Source organism: Natator depressus, chromosome 14 (genome assembly GCF_965152275.1).
Source record: "Natator depressus isolate rNatDep1 chromosome 14, rNatDep2.hap1, whole genome shotgun sequence".
Classification (NCBI taxonomy): Eukaryota; Metazoa; Chordata; order Testudines; family Cheloniidae; genus Natator; species Natator depressus.
This window is the reverse complement of record NC_134247.1, coordinates 8,782,248-8,803,631: the sequence shown is the minus strand read 5'-3', so window position 1 is coordinate 8,803,631 and position 21,384 is coordinate 8,782,248. Positions and strand designations below refer to the sequence as shown.

Genomic DNA, 21,384 nt, shown 5'->3' with positions numbered 1-21,384 from the left:
CTATTTTCAGGCACTGTGAACATGTTGTAATCAAACTGACAAGCGGAATCAATCAGAAGTCTTTGCTGATATTTAAAGTGCTGTTATACTCAGAAAGGCTATAGGAGAGGGAGCTGGATTCTGTTCTGGTTTACACATCATCCACAGAACTGTTAACCAAGTTCCAACTGCAGGGCCAAGTTTTGCCATGCAGTTACAGCAGTGCAATCCTACTGCCGATAAGGAGCTAAATTTGGCCTGAAGAAGCAATTACAGGTGATAATGTAAAAGAATGGAAAACCCAGCTGAGGTTTTAGATACCAGGGTGAATTTGCAGTTGGGAGGGGGAAAAAAAGAAAGATATAAAAATTGTATTATTTATCTATTTATTTCACTTGTAACAGGAGCAATTTGCTCTGGAAATTAAAGGCATGTCTTCACTACCAATGTTACAGCACTGCCGCAGCAGCACTTTAACATGGCTGTGTAGTCGCAGCACTGTAAAAAACCCAACTGCACAAAGGGAGTAGCTACCAGTGCTGGGAGCATGGCTACCAGTGTTGGTGCACTGTCTGCACTGCCACTTTACAGCCCTGAAACTTGCATTGCTAAGGGGGAGTGTTTTTTCACACCCCTGAGCAAGAAAGTTTCAGTGCTGTATAGTGGCAGTGCAGAAAAGGCCTCAGATACAAACGTGAAACCCTATATTGTCTGTTTTACAGATTCACTTTTCGTAACAGAATAGCATTTTACTGATAATTATGTAAACTGGTATAGCAAGAAAATTATTAATATTAAGGTTCCTCCCACCCCAGAAACAGTAGAATGCAGGTTAGGAGAGAAGTGGGTGTGGAGTGCTATTCCCAGTATTTTGGGAATTTTTTCTGTTCTTCACCTAAACTGATCAAACCCATTCCTTGTGTCCCATGATTTACCTCCCACTTTTTTTTTTTTTTTTTTGCTTTGTTACACAGCTAAGTTAACAGTTCTTTTCTGAGAAACTCTGTATATTGTTTTCAGAATGCAAGACCAGAGTCAAATAGGATTTTGACTTCATGCCCATTGTTAGAACACTAACAAAGAATGTACTCTTGTAATAAAACATGTATTACGTCATATTTTACTGTTTAGATCAGTGGTTCCCAAACTAGGGGCACCGCTTGTACAGGGAAAGCCCCTGGAGGGCCGGGCCGGTTTGTTTACCTGCCACATCCGCAGGTTCGGCCGATCACAGTTCCCACTGGCCGCAGTTCGCCATTCTCAGCCAATGGGAGCTGCAGGAAGCGGTGCGGGCCAAGGGACAGAAAACTTGTTTTCCCCAGCCAATAGCCTACTTCTTCACTGAAGCTAGAGAACGTTTATTGCTGAACATTTTCCCAAGTGGCTTATTTTGCTGGTCTGTTCTGAACCAAGGCTTTTAGAAATCACACTATTATCACATCACTGCTGCTTCTCCATCCAGAAGAACTCAGGATGGAATTAAGTCCATTTTAACCTCATCAGGAGGTGGTCATCATTCTTGACCACAGCGTACTTATCTCCTGGATATATGCACAAGAAGTCTTTAAAAAAAAGCAATGGTGGGTGTGTGTGGAATATTCAAGACCCTGGCAAATGTTTTGTTCTTACAAAAAATCCAAATCAACTTCACTGGAATAACAACTTTTCCAGCGTCCTTAGTAGTTACTGGTATATATTGCCTAACTTGCATATTTTTACTTATGTGTAAAGAACCTTACAATATTTCAGTTTGAAAAATAGAATTAGTTCACACTGTCAAACACCTCACAGTGATTAATCGGCGAACACCACACACAGGTCTTGGTTTCATCGTATTTGCAATTAAAATACAGAGACATCTACCACAGCTTGCAAACCTGCTCATAATTTGATTGTTACTAAGGAATGAAAGGCTCTAAAGGGGCTGGAGAAATGAATACTTCAAGGCACAACTGTCAAACTCTCAAGTACAGATATATTGTTTTTGAGAGGATTCATACAAGAAACCCAAACAATGTGAAATTGATTAACCAATCTTTAGTTTGCTCTGCTTTCTATCCTAACAGTGAAGTTAGTGCTATTAATCTTTCACTTTACTTGAGCCAAGCTTAGTGCAGGTAAGAACTAGGGCAGGTTTTCTTACCTAGCTCCACCATCACACTGCAATCCTGACCTACAACACCCCCCACATCTCTGTCAATGCATTTCAGTCATAACCTATAGCATCCCTACTATTCCAGTTCTCTGCAACTCTCCCCACTTTCCTTCCCACACACACTCCCCCACTGTAACAGTCCCAGGTCCCTCACCTTACTTCTGCCAATGCACATCAGTCCTGACCTTCAGCACTCCTAGGGTTACCATACATCCGTATTTTCCCGGACATGTCCAGCTTTTTGGTTCTTAAATCACTGTCCAGGAGGAATATTTAAATATCTAAAAAAGTCCGGGATTTTGCCATTATTATTTTTCCCCAAAGAAGAGTTGATCATTCGAGAAAGAAAGTGAATGTTGATCACTCGAGAGAGTGCCCGCTTTTCCCCCCTAGCTCCCAGCACTTGTGCCGCGAAACAGCTGTTTTGCACAGCTGGGAGGGAGGAGGGGGAACGGGTTGGAATGGGGGCAGGGAAGGGGTGGAGTTGGGGCAGGGCCAGGGGGGCACAAGCAAATACCTCACCCCCATGGAGTGTCCGCTTTTTTGAATGTTCAAATATGGTAACCCTAAGCACTCCCTCCCAACTCCCTCCTACCATTCTAGTCCTGAACCTTTTGTTTATGCAGTATCAATTGTGCCAAATCGTGTAGATCTGATTTTGGGGGGGGGGGGCTCATGAAGTGTAACTGTATTACCAGAACAATAAGTTGAAGTTGCCTGTGCCCCTGCTCAATAAATTTAAATACTAGTAGTACAAAAACTTTCCCATGTCATCTTGCCTCTTGAAGGCACCACTTCTTGAGGGTTAGAGAGAAAGAAAGTAGGAGGCCATGTGTGCCAACAAGGGAGATTGCAATTTCTGCAATATGGGTTTCTGGTTATTAGGAACTGCCCTAAGGTCACCAACTAAGTTCACACAAGTTACCTCTAATGGGTGTAGATAGTAATGATCTTCAAATCCTATGGACCTGATTCTGTATCTGCATCAGTACCCTAGGAATGAAAAGCTCCTTTTATTTAGAATATGAAATTTCACACAGCCATCTGAGCCCTCTAGCCCCCACTGTTAAGTATTCTGATTATATATAATGTATTTCTGATATATAGAGCCCTGCACAGATATAAAATTTGTATCTGCATCTGATCCGCAATAAGAGAGCCACATAAGTAAATGACACTATGTGCCCCAAAAAAGTAAGGCATATCCAAACTAATGTTCAAGTGTTGTGCGTAACGTGGTCTATCAGAGTGCCCATGGCATGAACTCTGTCGTGGGGAGATAAGCCCTTGGCCCTGACAGTCTAGGGCTGCTCCTATAAATTCTACTGTCTGCATCGGAGTCAGGTTAGACTTCTCCGTGTTTACACAGAATCCCAAGGATGCTAGGAAGTGGAGTAGCAATGTAATTGATGCCAGGACTTCTAGGCAGGATCAGCTGTTCAGAAGCTAGTCATCTAAATACAGGAAAATATGATGAGTAATCTTTGAGTTACCTCTTCGTCTAAGCCTGATGAGTCATCCCTGAATTACCTCTGAGCCTGCTTGAGCCAGTTTAAACCTGACGAGTCATCCCCCAAGCCAGAAAGTGTGATGAGCCTCTGTAGGTAATTACCTACAGGTCTTGTGATAGGCCACATGACATTCAACCAGGCTTCAGCCAATCCACAGGTAAGGATTCACCCAGGTGATCCCAAGGCAGGTATGTAAGTTCCTAAGGGAAGCAGTGTCTCCAGTCGGCTCAACATTACATGGCCAGGAATACTCTCATTGCCTAGTAGTTCTAATAGACTACCTCTGCTCCAGCTGTGCCTGTTTCCACACTAGCCAGCACCTGCTCTAATCTCAGCTGGCTGCCCAGTGATTCTGACATTCATCTCAGCTGTGCTGCTGCTACTACTGAAAAAACACTTTGTGAAGACCTTGCATGCTGTTGCTAGGCCAAACAGAAGTACCCAGTATTGGTAGTGTTTGGCATCCAACACAAACCTATGGAATCTTCTGTGGGAAAGGTGAACGTCCACATGAACGCACATGTCTTTCAAGTCAAGAGCTGTGAACCATGTACCCTTTACAATGGGACCCTAAAAAGCATCCCTGGAAAACATGGGGAATTTTAGATTGCAAATAAAAATGCTGAGCCAGCACAGACTGAGGACCTCCCTTTTTCTTGGGAACTAGGAAATATTTTGAATATAGCGCCTTTCCCTGATGTTGAGGCAGCACCCACTCCATTGCTCCCTGTTGGAGGAAAGATGCTACCTCCTGAAGGAGGATCTCCTCATTGAAGTAGTCTCTGAAAAGGAGGGGATGGGGAGAAAAACCTCAAATGAAATAGCCAGAATGGATGGTATCCAGCAATCACTTGCCTGTTATCTCCCTCCAGTTGTGGGGAAATTGTGATAGGCATCCACCAAAGCGGGACTCACAATTGTGTGGAGATGGCAATACATTGGTTCACAGTTCCCAGGTGTCCCATCAAAGTATTTTTGGGCCTGGGGATGGAAGTTGGGTAGCTGTAGTTGAAGTGGAAGCAGCAGCGTATCAACCTCTGTACCTCCTGCCATTTGCAAGACAATGCATAACAGCACTGGTGATTGAAGGGTTACAGTAAAGGCCTCCATTTGTAAGGCTGGTTCTGGTACTTCCTCTTTGGAGCTGGTGTATTGATACACTCAGGGAGTGGAGGGTTTCCCAGGAATCTTTTAATGAGTGCAATGACTCATCTGGTTTTGGTTAGAAAGGTTGGGCAAGTCCTCTAGAGTATATTGTACCTCCCTGGGAAACCCAGAAAAGTGAAACCACAATTCCCACCACATCAACATGCCAGTTGCCACTGATCTCGATGTCATATCGAGACATGTCATATCATGTCATATCGGCGGCATCAATCACAGCTTGTATCAAGATTCTGGCCACTAGCTTGCCATAGCCAAGGAGGTCTTGAAATTGACCCGTCTTCCTGGGGTAATTTGTCCTTAAAGTTCAGGAGCTCTGAATCTGAATAATTCAGAAAATTGTACTTAGGCAGGAGAGCCTGAATTCTGCATTGGAGGCTAACAGATATAAACCTTGGTCTCATCTACAGGGTGGCCCTTGGGTGGTTTTGCCTGGTACTTTCCATGGTCACCTGGGCAACCAGGGAGCTCAGGGCAGGATGAGTGAACAAGAACTCTTCTCCCTTCAACATGAAGCACCACTTTTCTGCCTTCTTGGGATACGGGCATGTGTTGCCAGTATGTGCCATACAGCACTAGCCAGTTCCAGTATGGCTTTGTTCACCAGGAGTACTACCTAACTAGATCCCATGGGCTGTAACATATCCAGGAGCTTGTGTTGCAAGTCCTGGACCTCCTCTAAAAACATCTGGAGCTCTTCTGCTACTCTCTGTAGCAGCTCCTAAAATTCCCGGTGGTCATCTGGAAGAGATGGTGAGACTGGAGCAACCGGTTCACTGAGCACGGAAGACAAATACACCTGTCAGTACCAGCAGATCTGGTTCACCTTCTTCCTCTCCATGGGTTCAGGGGGAGGTTCTTGTTGGCCTCTTCAAGAGGAGGCACAATATGACTCCCTGTCAGCAAAAAAACACTGGTTGACTACATGCATATGGGTTCCGTGGCCTCAGTAAGGCCAGTATGAGGGGTCAAAAGTAGGTTGCAGCAATCCCCAAGGCAATCCAAGGAGAAGGACCCCTGCTTGTGTGGGCGAGGCTGGTTCCAGGAGACTATCCCTTATCTGGGCTGATCTCCCGCAGTGGTGAAGATGGTTCCACTGGTACATTCAACCCTCCCATTGATTAAAAGGTTGGATCCAGTTCCATTGGCATTTATAGAAAGCCTCAGCTAGTGGTAGGGAAGGGTGATGGACTTGTTCCCAGGTCCCTGACTCCTGCCGGTGTTAAAATATCCCTGGTGAGGATCAGTCCCAATAACAGAGGAGACTGTGAATCTAGGATGAAGATATCCTCCAGATGGTATAAGTAACCAATCCCTTCAAAGATTGCAACTTGTCACCTTGTACAACTGGAGTTAGTGAGAGAAGACCCTTCGTAATCAGCCACTCCTTACACAGCCATGAGAGTACCATTGATGAATGAATCTCTGACCAACTGGTTTTCATTGGTACCAATGGTTCTCAGTCCACCAGGTCCTGGTGCTTTGTCTGAGTCAGTACAGCAGTCAGTGTCACTGTTGATTCAGAAGTTGGTACCACAGAAGCCTTGCTCTGATGCATCTTATGACTATGAGGCTTAGGGAGACTTAAGTCCTTGCGGCCTGGGCATGAAGACTCACCTGACTTGGATATGGTCAGGAGGGATCTCTCCTCTTAGTAGATCTAAGAAGAATCTGCTTTGATACTTATGAGAATGTCCCCTAGTCTCATGAGAAGGCCCAGCCAAAGGGTCCTTAGCCCTGCTCTTTCCCACTCCTGAGTGAGATATTGCACTAGGAGGTGCACTTCTTGGTGACTCTGGCTGATGTACGGAGGGTTCTCCGTCCCAAGTCTGAGTCCTCATTGTGCATTCCATAAAGGGTGCTTCCACAGCCAGAGTTCTCAGGCCTGCCCTGTTTGACTAGGATAAGAGTGGTAGATTACTGCACTTGGAGATGTGTGCTTCTCAGAGGCAGTACAGGCAGCATTGGTGGTTGTCACCGACTGAAAAGGAGCAGGGACACAAGACCCAGTTTTGAAGGCTGATAGCCTGGGTATAATTTAAGTCCCATGCAGGGAGACCATGAGGGGTCACTGGGGTGGGCTTTCTAACAGCTAGCTAAACTGGAAAAGCTATTACTCTAACAATAAATTGTGAATTATAAAAAACTTTGAAACACTTCCAGGAAGGGAGAGGAGCAGCTCCAGACACTGGAATATTCCAACTCAGGCCATGCGGTGGACAGAAAGACCAGGAGAGGTAGTCAGTCTGGACTGACCCTTATACAGTCAATGCAGAGCAGGGGGAGGAAAAGGGTGTAGGTGTGGACCAAACCAACAGACACTGCTTGCAAGAATTCTCTGGTCTCGGGTGCAAGGAGCACATGTTTACCGACAGTGGAATACACATAAGGAATAGCCTCAAAGAACAAAGAACTAAGAGAATTCTCTGTAAAGCTCATACAACTGCAGAAGAATCTCACATCAAGGGATAACAAACAAAGATGTAGCATACAGTAATACAGATTTTGTAATATATGTATTGACGACTGGGGTGAACAACTGGTAACAGTTTTAGACATCTCACAGCAAAGAACAAAAACAGCTCTCCATAAAAACAGAACAACACTGACCCAGAGGGTGGAAAAAGCCACACCAAGAAAAAGGGGGTAACAAGATCTGAGAGAAGGTTTTGTGGAAGTTTAAGTGCAACGGACAAAAACAAAGACTATAAATTAGCCTACAAGACCAACAGCTACCAACTAACCTTTGCAATAAGTTTAATAGTCCATGCTAGCAAACAAGGATATTTTGACTGAATATCATACTACATAAAAGGGAAAGACAGAAAAAAAAAAAATTTCTAGTGGCATAAACTCTGTCACTTTTCTAACAGCGAAGAGCCTATTATGTTCTACAATGACACCTCGTAAAGACTGCTTCTATCATCATTATTCTTCCTTCCAATTGGAAGGACAAGTCCCTCCAAAAATGAAAACCAAAAACCAGTAGTTTTTGATCAGCTACTCAAACCCCATAGAGAAACAGGAGTTATAACAAAGCTTATTGGACCATATACAGATATGATTTAAGTTTACTTTTTTCAGTTTTAAGTATCAGGCTCACAGTGGGGACAAAGATCCCGGATCATAGAGCAGAAGGAAGCAAAGCACCCATGCATGCACACCCACCCCCTCCAGGATTCTAGAGGACCCTTCCTTCAGATTTCTGCTGCAGGAGAGGCTGGTAAAACCTCATGCATCTTCTTACAACACTGTTGGTGAAACCTGATCTATTTAGGAACAGGGAGATCCTTGAGAAACTTAATATATTCCTTAACATTCCATCTCCTTGAACATGCAGCATTTTACACGGTTTGACAAATATTTGAAGCAATGGGCTATTGTTACAGTAAGGAGATATACAGTTTCAGTTTTTAAAATAAATAATTTAGTACCACATCTTGCAGCGGAGAGAAATTTCATCGTTCTGGGCCACATTTTTGGAGCTTAAGGATTTCATTCGCTATAGACTTAGATGTAATTTGCCTTGGTAAGAGAAGCAGCAAGCTACCAACATACAATAGGTCTTTGAACTAAATATCTTTTTATATAGCGAACTGCAACAAAAATATTATGCAACAGTCTGAACAGCAGTCATTTGATGTGAAGCAATACACCTTCTGAAGTGTACTGATGTGAAGCAATACACCTCTCAGTAAATGTTCCTTATTTGGTCTTTACCCTTCTATAAAATACTAGCATTGGCCCTGCACTCTGGTCTAAACCATCATCAATTCTTTCCCTTAAAAAAGGGTAAAGAAGGTTCCCTGAGCTCCACATAACCATGGCTAACCTTCACCTTTATATTTATTTTAAGAGCAAAGACAGATGTGAAAAACAAAATGATTCAAGCTGGAGTGACATTCATACCTTAAGCGGCCCGAATTCTTGAAAAAAAGAGGAAAAATTTTCAGATTCTGTTTGTTACCTCCAATTAAAATGTCAGAAGTCTGCCGCTTGGTGATAGATATGATCATCAGAGTTGCTTCAGGCAGGCGCCATACTGAGTTATCTTACAAATTACAGTCAGAAAGACAGGGCCTTGTATTTCTATATTTTGTTGTTGTTGAAATAATAAGACTGATCCTTTTGCTTTTTAAGGGCTCTTGTGGTCACGTGACAGAAATACAGAGTTTAACTGAGGTGAAGTGTATAATGGTGCAATATCAGCTAAGAGATTTACCCCTCCTAACACTGCTTTGAAAAAGAACTTCTGTGCTTTTAAAAATTAAATATCTATATTGACCTTCATTTATTCATTAAAAGAAGATTTGGGATTTCTCTACCTTAGGCTTTTTTGCACTAATGCAGAAACCTATAACATTTCACTGCTGTACTTTATCGTGGAGTAAGCAAGCCACTTCTAGTGTAGATGTGCTGCTGTACAAGAGGTTTGCACCAGCATACCTACAATGCTGGTGTTATGTCAGTGCATAGGCCACAGGGTAGACAAACCCTTGAAAGCACATTCATCTGTGTTTGACAGGAAAAATGTAGTTCTGCCTCATGGTCAGATAATAGAGCTACAGTACAGGCAGCCAGAATCCACATTATAATGCACTGACTCGGTCAGAGGCATACCGCAGCAAGTAACTTAAATAGCTGTAATGGGATATCACCACTTGTAAGGTAACTCCCTTCTCTTCATGTGCCAGTATATTTATGTCTGCATCTGTAATTTTCACTCCATGCATCTGAAGAATTGGGGTTTTTACCCACAAAAGCTTATGCTCAAATAAATCTGTTACTCTTTAAGGTGCCACCAGACTCCTTGTTGTTTTAGTAGGAGGATGGAGGAGGAAAATCCATGCAATGAAGGTAATGTTCGAGAATACTTTACACAGGCCTCTTCTCCTTTAGAGAAGTGTATTTGCAAGATTGCTTTGACTTACACCTCTGTTGTGGAACGTTTTTCTCTGCTCCCCCCTCAAATTCCTCTGCCTTCTCAAAAACAACCAACCGCCCCCCCCCCCCCCAAACAACCAATCTACTGGAGACGGGGACAGACAGGAAGGAAAAATCGTCCTTCATTTAAGTAACATAGTTTTATCTCCAGGCCAGAAATCAAAACACATAACCAAGTTTGTTTCTTTCCACTTTCAAAATATGCAGTCAAATAGCTTGTTTCCCTAAACAGTGTAAACTCTCTTCAATTATTCACTAGCTCAGATACAGATTTTTTACAGGTGTAGGAGCACATATTTTGCAACTGGATGAGCCTTGTGTGTAAGCTAAGGGGAGAATACCATGGTATTAAAGAAACAAGGAGTCCGGTGGCTCCTTAAAGACTAACAGGTTTATTTGAGCATAAGCTTTCGTGGGAAAAAACCCCACTTCTTCAGATGCATGGAGTGAAAATTACAGATGCAGACATAAATATACTGACACATGAAGAGAAGGGAGTTACCTCACAAGTGGAGAACCAGTGCTGACAGAGCCAATTCGATCAGGGTGGATGTAGTCCGCTCCCAACAATAGATGAGGAGGTGTCAATTCCAGGAAAGACAAAACTGCTTTTGTAATGAGCCGGCCACTCCCAGTCCCTATTCAAGCCCAAATTAATAGTGTTAAATTTGCAAATGAATTTTAGTTCTGCTGTTTCTCTTTGAAGTCTGTTTCTGAAATTTTTTTGTTCAAGTATAGCTACTTTCAAATCTGTTATAGAATGTCCAGGAAGACTGAAGTGTTCTCCTACTGGCTTTTGTATGTTACCATTCCTGATGTCCGATTTGTGTCCATTTATTCTTTTACGTAGGGATGGTCCGGTTTGGCCAATGGGCATTGCTGGCAGAGGGGCATTGCTGGCACGTGATGGCATATATAACATTAGTAGATGTGCAGGTGAATTAGCCTCTGATGGTGTGGCTGATGTGGTTGGGTCCTCTGATGGTGTCGCTAGAGTAGATATGGGGACAAAGTAGGCAACGAGGTTTGCTACAGGGATTGGTTCTTGGGTTAGTGTTTCTATGGTGTGGTATGTAGTTGCTTCAGGTTGGGGGGCTGTCTGTAAGCGAGGACTGGCCTGCCTCCCAGGGTCTGGAGAGTAAGGGATCGTTTTCCAGGATAGGTTGTAGATCGTTGATAATGTGCTGGAGAGGTTTTAGCTGGGGGCTGTACATGATGGCCAGTGGTGTTCTGTTATTTTCCTTGTGGGGTCTGTCCTGAAGTTGGTGATTTCTGGGTACCTGTCTCGCTCTGTCAATCTGTTTCCTCACTTCCCCAGGTGGGTATTGTAGTTTTAAGAATGTTTAATAAAGATCTTGTAGGTGTTTGTCTCTGTCTGAGGGATTGGAGCAAATTCGGTTGTATCTTAGGGCTTGGCTGTAGACAATGGATCGTGTGATGTGTCTTGGATGGAAGCTGGAGGCATATAGGTAAGTATAGCAGTCAGTAGGTTTCCGGTATAGGGTGGTGTTTATATGACCATCACTTATTTGCACTGTAGTGTCCAGGAAGTGGATCTCTTGTGTGGACTGGTCCAGGCTGAGGTTGATGGTGGGGTGGAAATTGTTGAAATCCAGGTGGAATTCTTCAAGGGCCTCTTTCCTGTGGGTCCATATGATGAAGATGTCCTCAATGAAGCACAAGCAGAGGAGGGGTGCTAGGGGACGGGAGCTGAGGAAGCGTTGTTCTAAGTCATCCATAAAAATGTTGGCATACTGTGGGGCCATGTGGTTAACCATAGCAGTGCCACTGACTTGAAGGTATAAATTGTCTCCAAATCTGAAATGGTGGTGGGTGAGGACAAAGTCACAAAGCTCAGCCACCAGGCGTGCCGTGGCCTCATCAGGGATACTGTTCTTGACAGCTTGTAGTCCATCCTCATGTGGAATATTGGTATAAAGAGCTTCTACACCCATGGTGGCCAGGATGGTGTTTTCAGAAAGATCACCAATACATTGTAGTTTCCTCAGATTATAGAGATTTTCATCAACTGCTGGAATCTGAGCGAGTTGGCAGCTCTTCCGGACACCGTGTGGCTCAAAGTGGTGAATCTAGAGAGCTGATGTGAAAGCTAACATGAAGCCATTTCCTGTGTAAGGTTTACATTTGGTAATACATTCGTGCCTATCCCTAGACAACTCATCTTCCTGTCCCAATCCATATGGATAGTTTGCTCTGAATAAGTGTATTTATAGAGATAGAGGGACAAGGTGGGTTATGTAATATCTTTTATTGGACCAACTTCTGTTGGTGAGAGAGAGAGAGGGAGAGAGAGCGAGCGCGCGCTTTCGAGCTTACACAGAGCTGCTCTTCAGGTCTGGGAAATGTACAACACAGTGCCACAGCTAAATAAAAGGTGGAACAGATTGTTTAGCATAAGTCCAGTAAAAGATATTACCGTGTCCACCTTGAAAAGAAAAGGAGGACTTGTGGCACCTTAGAGACTAACCAATTTATTTGAGCATGAGCTTTCGTGAGCTACAGCTCACTTCATGGATGCAAGGTGTCCACCTTGAGTCTCTAATATCCTTGGACTGACACAGCTACAACACCACAGCATATTTATGGACATATTCATTCTAATACACCAAATCCCATAGACTGTTGGAGACACTCAAAATGCTTTCAACACAAGTGCTATGCATCTCCTTGATGAATAAATGAACACGCAGCAGCTAGCACATTTAGTCTTTAGCAATTTACTTTTAAATCAGACTCTGGTAACAGGTGAAAAGAGATGTGTCTATTTCCTACAATAGGAAACACTTGTCCTCATCACTCAAAATCCATCACAACAGAGCACACTTATCAGGTTCTTCTGCAGAGACATGGTAAATTACAATGTGTCAGCATTAGGTATGAGCCAAAATCAGTTTTAAAACCACAGTTTTACAATCCACAAGTGAGATCTTCAAATGACAATGTGCCCAAGACAAATACGTGTCTTAAGGGTTCTGTTTCAAAGTTCTGGAGAATGTCTTCGAAACACAGTGGTTTAAATTTTACGGTTTTCAGTTTACATACAAAGACAAGCAAATCTGTACTGCGTAAATACTCTACTCTAGATACAAACTCTCAATGGACAAATTTACAGCTTGTCTAAATGAGCATTTAGATTGCTTAAGATTAAAAGCAGGGTAGATCAAAGCACACCAGGAAACTTAGTGTGCAGCAGTAAGGACCACACGATAGTTAGCTAGCGCACAGCACACCAGAGCAGCACAGATTTACATTCCATCTTGCCACACACTGTGTGTCTATACAGACAACAGTTAGTTGTCTTTATTGGAATGGAGCTATTTTATGAAAACAGGCGTGCGTTATATATTTAGGATTTCCATTTTGTGGGATATTGTGTTTTTTGAAACATGGTTTCCTACCCCTGCAACACTACAAAATTATGTCGACCTAATTTACATTGGCATACAGCCACTGCCGTTATTAAATCGCTTGTGTGCACACACAGTTGGCCCCTTGTGTCAGAGGTGTGCGACCTCACCAGGAGCGCTTGTATCGATTGTATTGTCAGTGCAGGGCGCTGTGGGATGGCTCCTGAACCAGTAACAGTTGATGTAAGCAACACAGTGTCTACATTGACACTTCATCAACCTTACACTGACTGTGACTCTACACAAATCAGGGAGGTGGTGTTAGTAAATCGGCATAGAGAGGCACTTACATCAGCAGGAGCCAAATTTAAGTGAAGACACTTCCACAGCATGGCAGCTTACGTCAACCTAACTGTGTAGCGTAGACAAGGCCTCTCTCAGAGACAACAGTCAAGGGCATTCTAAGTACCTAAACATCTCACAATCTTTAAAATGTATTTATCCTAACATTCTGCCTATGACGTAAGGAAGTACTATTAACCCCATTTTACAGATGGAGAACTGAGACACAGAAATTAAGTAGCTTGGCCAAGGTCACACAGGAAGACTGGCACAGCTAGGAATTGAACCCAGGTCTCCAGAATCCCAAGTTAGTTCCCCATACTGATAGATAGATCAGAGAAGGACAATCCAGTGTATGCCACAGTGGTTTTCTGAGTTCTAATGTTTTGCACCATGTATAAAACATACATGAATGGCATACCAAATGTAGGAAAGGAGCAAAAGAATGCACACACACCATTCAACCATGAATTGTGGGACATCAACATTTGAAAGGTGAAAAAATGCAGAATCCAAGTTCTCTCATATAGCACTTTCTTACACTTTCCTTAACTGTAGACCCTAGCTTCTCTCAAATGCACTAAACTCACCCCAAACTCAGAAAGATGATGGGAGATAAAAATACATTTGCAACTGAAAAGTAAAAAATTAACTGGTTTGTTAAAAGAATTATCTGCCCGATAAAAGAATTAAAAAAAAAAAAATCTCTAAGTACCATGGTCACCCTTAAAGACATTGTCTGCAAGCAGACAATGCTTCCTTAAAGTTATTTTCTAATCTAAGCATAGGGGAAACTGCAGCACCTGACCCCAACATGTGGTAACTGTTTTTTCCTAAATGGCAAACATTTGCAATTATTCTGTAAGTGCATGTGTACACACCCATACACAGTGGTTGCCTTTAAAAACTTTTCAATTACTTTAGACAAAGTAAATGTTCTATCACTATGTGCAATTTTTCCTACGTTAAGTACAGTGATGTACACAGAATAACGCAAATGAGGTACTATTATGCAAGACAAAACTTTTTAAGACTGACCACGGTAGTTTCACAAGTTGACCAGAGGTGAGTGCTCCAACAACAATGCACTTGGGCACTATTACCTTGCCATTTTTTTTTAGCTTCCATAGATTAAATCTTTTAAGTGCGTCCATTTGGATCATGAGTCTGGCAACTCAAAAGAAATAATCTGCACTTCAGGTTTGTTTTAAACATTTTATTTCCTATACAATATTTTTGACTAGCAATAAGTCTATTCTTTAGTTAGGTCATTAGCACAATCTGTATTTAGAATCCCAAATTCACAATATAGTGTTAATTACCTGGTGTTTAAGTTATTTAAATATCAGTTGCTAATATATGCAGTGTTAATTACCTGAAACAGATTAATTTTACTAACAAAACAAGTGGGTTGGAAATAATTTTGATACAATGAATAAGCAAAATTTTATACCACGATTGACTAATCATCATACCAAAGAGGGAAAGTCTCAATTAGCTGATATTTTCCCACCTCCATACTATGAAGTATATATAATTTTATAAAAAAAACCTTCCTAAATGCCACTCTCAACACAAATAGTGTAGACTTTGGCATCGGCGTTACAAGACACAGCAGGACATTACCCATGTTCAGGATATGCTTATACTTTGGCCTCATCTACACAAGACTATTTAAGGTTAACTCTACATTGACTGGTTTCAGAGTAGCAGCCGTGTTAGTCTGTATTCATTTTCTTTCTACATTGACTGAAACCTATAACGGTATGACGAAACCATTGTATAAGTGGGTCAAAAAGACAGGTTTCTACCTTATTCCCCCACCTGGGTTAGAGAACTGTAACCTGGTTTGATCCTGCCAACACCGATTCAGCTATGTTTATAACCCAGTTCTGCCACAAGAATTTAAACTGTGCTTGTGCACAGTTTAAGTTAAATTCTTGAATGCAGTGTATGCATGGGGCCTTACACCTTCAGACTATTTTGTCCAACTAATACTATCTGCAACTCCTTACTGCAGAGGGCTACGCTCAGTTTAGCATGTCACATACCACACATATACATACCTTTAGCAGATCCTGTTTACTTCCAGCACTATTCATTTCAACCTCCAGATCAGCTGCCCTAATGAAATTCACTCTGTGAAGCTGCAGTTAATTCAGCCTATCAGATTAGTAATTTAAATTTTAATATAAAGACTGACCACCAGTGTAATAGGGTCAAGGGATTTTCATTCTTCGAGATGTTATTCTTAAGTGCCTGTCTACTGACTTCATTTATTATAGACATTGTCAGAATCCTGATGGATAATTAAAATGTCTCTCTATTACCTCAGAGAAAACCAGATCTAATCTGGACTCACTAAACATCATGGGTACCACAATGAGTCTGCTTCAAAGGTATTTATTCACCCTTATTGAGGTCATCAGCTATATTAAAATAATGTAGTTGAAATGCAAGTTCCACTGTTCAAAAAAAAATCTGAACTCCCTGGAACTTGGCAAAATTAACACCTCAGACACAGTGCATGCTGATACCATAAACATTATCAGACACAAAGAAACCTGTATTCCCATCTAAAATAACCCTATTTAAAATAGTTCTTCCTAATTTGCAGATGATATTTCAACATTCCCTCTCCAAAGGCATATTTTTAAGGTCTTTGGGTGATTCACAAGATGTTTCTCTGTGACCTTGGAAAGGGCGAGAACTAGAAATTTCCCTGATCCCACCTGTGACCATTTTTCTAGTTGATATCTTGATACCTACATCCATCTTTTTAATAAGCAGAGAAATAATTTTTAAAAATAAGTTTAAAAAAAGGTTTCTTTAAGACAACACAAGAACTATTCAATATTAACATTCTCAACTACTTTCCCACTAGCTACATGCCGCCCGGCAAAGGTTTTCCCTTTAAAAAGCTGATAAAATAGCTAACATTTAAGATTCTTCTCCTCCACTGAGGTGCCTGTTCTCCCCCTCTAATCTTTGATTTGTTTCTTAAATCATTTTATATATTTGCTCTCTCTCCATCTCAGTTTTCCCTTCTTCAGACTCTTGCTCAGGCTTCTCCTAATTCCAATTAAGTTTTCCTCACTTACTCCTCCCACTGTCTCTGCTGTTCCTGAAGAGTCCTCCTCTCTCTCTCTCTCTCTCTTCTCTTCCAGATGCTTAAAACAAACTGCCATTTCCCAACCTCTAGGGAACCTTCTGACACCAACATTCTTTCCCCTTTTTCTTTTAAAGGAACATCACCACAAACAGTCTGCTTGCTATTTTAAGCAGATACCATGAGCACCAATATTGAGTAACACCAGAAAGAATTAACACATTTTATACCCCTTTGACTGGGATACTTAAAAACACTCCTTTACCACCTTTCCTAGTTTACAGGTTGATATTTAAAATCAAAATAGTAAAATAGTTATGTTTATTTAATAGAGAAATGGACCTGAACCAAAATGCTTGATCCCTGCACCTCAGACCTTGGGTGTTTCAAAACCCGAACCCCCATTTTGACTTGGTGGCTGGCAGTTCAATCCCTCAAATGGTCCAAGACAAACAAGCCTGCACTTGGGTGCCTTTGCAGGGTGGGGTAGGAGGGTCAAAGTTTTATCTTGAACAATTGATAGTAGCAAGTTTAATTTGTAATTCTTACCCAGTAGGCCTTTCTTTTAGAGTTCTGCAACATAACTCTGGTTTCCTGTCCCTCTTGATTGTGCAGCACTTAGCCCTAGACAGTGCATTCTGCTCTTGTGCGAGGGGGAGGGGCATTAACAGCCTTTTAATGGGAATCTAATGGCATATCTGCACTCCGCCTGGGTAGGCAGTCAGCTAATGCGCTAAAAATAGTAGTGTTGGAGTCTGTTTCCCCACCCCACCACCACCACCACATTTCTGTACTTTCCCCATCCTTTAAGAGATCAGTTTATTCCTCTCTAGAAAACTCACTTTATCCAAGACATTCCCCTTTAATATGTCCTTATTTCCCTTCATCAGTTCCACGCATCTCTCCGTTGTCTACTTCTTGGTTCTCTCCCAGAGCTCACTGAAGTCAGTGGGTAAAGTCCCATTGCCTTCAACAGGCTTTAGATCAGACGCTTTGCAATGGGGCTGGAGCATGAGCCCTGCTAACCCTCTAGATGTACAGGAGTTGACAGCCCTGCTGTTGTCGTCTTATTTCTACCCTCAGTTTGTGGGCTTGAGCCAGAGACTGTAGATGACTTGTTTTGAAGCTGTTTGAATGTTTATTTCTCAGTCTAATAGGTCATTATTTGATATTAGTCATGTGAAAACTAACAAATGACACTCATTAGTGAAGCAGCAGCTGCAGCCACTTCAGTCAACAGTTAAGAGCCAGGAACTGTTTGGCTTTACAGTATGCTGCAAGAACAGTCTCTCTCCCCATCCCACACATCATACTCAGTGAACTTTTAATTCTATTAAGAGTGGCTGCCTACACAATCTTTGCTGTTGATGTCAATACACCCACTCTGGCAGAGGGTCAAGGGGCATTCTCCAGATTAACTGCCAAGAAAGGAGACGGCGTACACAGCAAAGAAGAGGCGAAATGACCAAACCCTGGTATGTCTTTGAATGACCAACATTAGACCTTGGACATACTCTTGTGGAAGTATTATGAAGCCAGACAGAAGTATCTGGACTGAGTCCAGCTGAACATTCAAAGGGCTGCTACAAAACACAAATGCAAATTGATGTTGCTTTTACACAGTGCTGCCAGGATCAAACATTAACTTTCCTTCACTCCACTAGAGATATTTCTATTCAACTTGTGAAAAGAGTAGCTCCCCTAACATGGCATTGTGAAGCATGCTGGAAAATACCAGACACAAAGACATTCTCTGCAGGATAAAGAAAAATTTTTAAATACGTGAAACACAAATCACCACCTCTATCCCTACTGCACTATCAAGAAGATTAAGGGGATATAACAATGGCCAATGAAGTTCTTTCCTCGAATCCCCTAGATATCAATGGTTTTTGTTTCAAACTGAGACTGAACAAAAACTAACAGATATACAAAATATGGAATACTATCAGCCAAAAGATGAACTGGAATACCCAAAAAGCCTCATCCATTTCTATTTTCCACAATATGTAAGTGCTGGAAGTTCTAGATGCTCTAGCCAAGATTTTCAAAAGCAACTAGCTATTTTAGGTGATCAGCTGAGGAACCCTAAAAGGTGTCTGATTTTCATAAACAGCTAAGCAGCTACCTTCTCAAAATTAGGCCTGCCCTATTAAGACATATATATATATACATATACATATATATACACACACACATATACACATACACACACACACACACACATACACACACAATTTTAAAACATCCCAGAAACTATATAAATTGGGGAGCATTAAAACCAATATAAAGTTGGAGTTGCATCTTAACCATTCAAGAAACTTCTACTTGCCTGCGAAAGTATCAGACTACAGATTTCCTGGCAACTATTGACAAGACCTTTGGGGTTTTCCTTGAACAACACAGCTGTTAACATGCATACTCTTTTGCTGGGGATATATAGCCAATACCTTATGGAAGAAGTTAGACATATTTGGTACTTTTTCCTACCTGTTGCTAGGCTCACTACTTTAACTTAGTGGGTTCATTGCATTGTCAATACTTCGGGCAGCTGGTTGCACCAAGTGTGATAATCTTGTTATGGAAAAGACATATGAAATGTGGAAGAGGATATAAATTCAATAACTTTTACTATATAGCTGATTATTAAATACACTTTTTTTAATTCAATGACTAACCTAAAAAAATGTATTAAATACCTTGGCTGTAACATACATCTAGCTGTACCACCCAACCACATCATTCTCTTGCATCAAGGTAGTTCTTACCATCTTTTTTGCACATACAGACAATGGACAATGATCAATTTATTGTAGGCTACTTGTGACTGCCATTTCTCTTGTGCTCCCTAAATAAAATTACATCATTTCGTACTTTTCACTGTGGAGAACTGGGACAGGTCTCCCACCACCAGCATGTCCCCTTGTGGTCAGAGGTCACTCTGCAGCAACCTGCCTGTGTTTCCCCTCTTCAGGGCCCTTTAAGAACTGCATACCACCAGTTCAAAGGTAATTTAACACATTCCCTTTGTGGGGTGCAATTTATTTAGTCCTTATACAGTCTGGCCTTAGTGCCCCAATCCCTGTTCAGTCTATGTCTCTCTGGTAGGAAATCCCCAGCCCCGATTCCTGAAGCTTCCTCCTGTATTAGCAGTGCAGTCCCAGTGCTCTTAGCTAGGGCAACTACCCTGATCTCAGGGTCTTTCTTCTAGGAACCTTTCTACAGACACCACCACAGCTTTCAGAACTTCTACCTCAGCTTCCTGCTGCCCTTTATAGGGGAAATCAGCTATCCTCAGTCAGGCCCCATCAAGGTTAATGCAGCACATGTGGCTCCTTCAGTAACCAGGTTTGGCCAGCCCCTGGCCAAAGGCCCGTAAGGAGCAAGCTAACATTTAACGTGTAGATTTTATTCTCAGGAGAACTAGCCCTCTTAAAATTTCCTTCTTTAAAACTAATGGTTAGAGGATGAGAAACCTTGTCCTTCGTAAATGAAAAGCTATCATTCCCTACTGTAGTATCAAAAATAAGAGCCTGTGGTTAAATAAACTCAGAGGATAACCATCTGGATATGGCTCTGTGTACATCACTGAACAAGTGGGAGGGATCCCTTGCAAGCAGAAGGGCTAGGGAAGTTTTACTTTTATAATGAAAGGAGTGGAAGTGTGTTGTGTTTTGCTTTAATCCTTGCCCCAACCACCCTGCCAGTCTCCCCTCAAAACTGACAGACAGACAATTTCATATTTCAGTCTTGGCAATGAGCCATAAGGGATCTACTGCTACTGCAGTTTGGCACCCTTCAACAAGCTTTTTGCAGCTCCAGTAAAAGGTCTATTTATGAGAGACAGAGGAACAGCCACACAGAGGCAACTGGTTCAACAACAAAACAGAACATTTCAACTCGAGGGGGGGGAAATGGAAGAAGCATCTCCAAATGAGACCCCAGAGATTAAATCTTTATATTCAATGTCCTTCTCTCCAAAAGTGGTGCCCCATAAATATAAACCTCCTAGGCTGATCCCCACAATCATAACACTAAATATTACAGCAGACCCTCTTATTCACAAGACTACTAGAAAACTTCCTGCAAGATACTAGATTTTGTGTATACTTCTAGTAGTTTGCCCTGCCCCATCCAGACACAGCATCTTAAAAGAGTTCTCACTTGCCGGATGGAGAGTGTGTAAGGATTAAGATCTGAAAATTTCAGCTTGTGCACAGAGAAAACAGACTGACCTATCAGAAAAGAAGAATGGAGGTGTGGAGCATATACAGTTGGCACTATTTGATTCCTAAATGGGTTATTTACCTATTCTAGTCTTGGCTGTAAATAGATCGTTGCACATGCATACTGCACACAGAGCTGATTGTCTGCATGTGTTTATTTTGCTCTCTAATAAAAACATCAATGATTTAACAAGGTTAAAGCCATACAGAATTGCAGAAAGGCAATGATGCAAGGCCAGAACCTTTTCAGGAAGTTTATTATAAACCTCAACTCTGGAAAAAAAAAAAAAAAAGCCTTTCAAAGGGAAACTCTCAGAAAATGAACATGAGAGAGAAAGGTAGGATCCGCTGGCATCCACGCACTGTTATTTAGGAGTGGAGGAGGGATGTAATTCAGAAAGGAAAACAACAATATTTCTTAATCATTTGCTAGTGTTGTGACTAAGGAGAGGGAAGGCAAGGTGTTTCTTTCACTATCAAGATTCTGCCTTATCTGAGTGGAATCAGTTTCACACTACTAGTCATGAATGCCAAATTCTCACCTCTGACACTTGGGGCTCCTGCAGACCACTGGGAGACCCATATG

General features: G+C 41.9%; 1 protein-coding gene across 5 annotated transcripts in view; it reads right to left on the bottom strand.

Moving 5' to 3' along the window:
- The window catches only part of TEX2 (testis expressed 2), a 113,425-nt gene that overhangs the window by 60,790 nt on the left and 31,251 nt on the right, over positions 1 to 21,384 (bottom strand). The gene's annotated exons all lie outside the window — the stretch shown is intronic.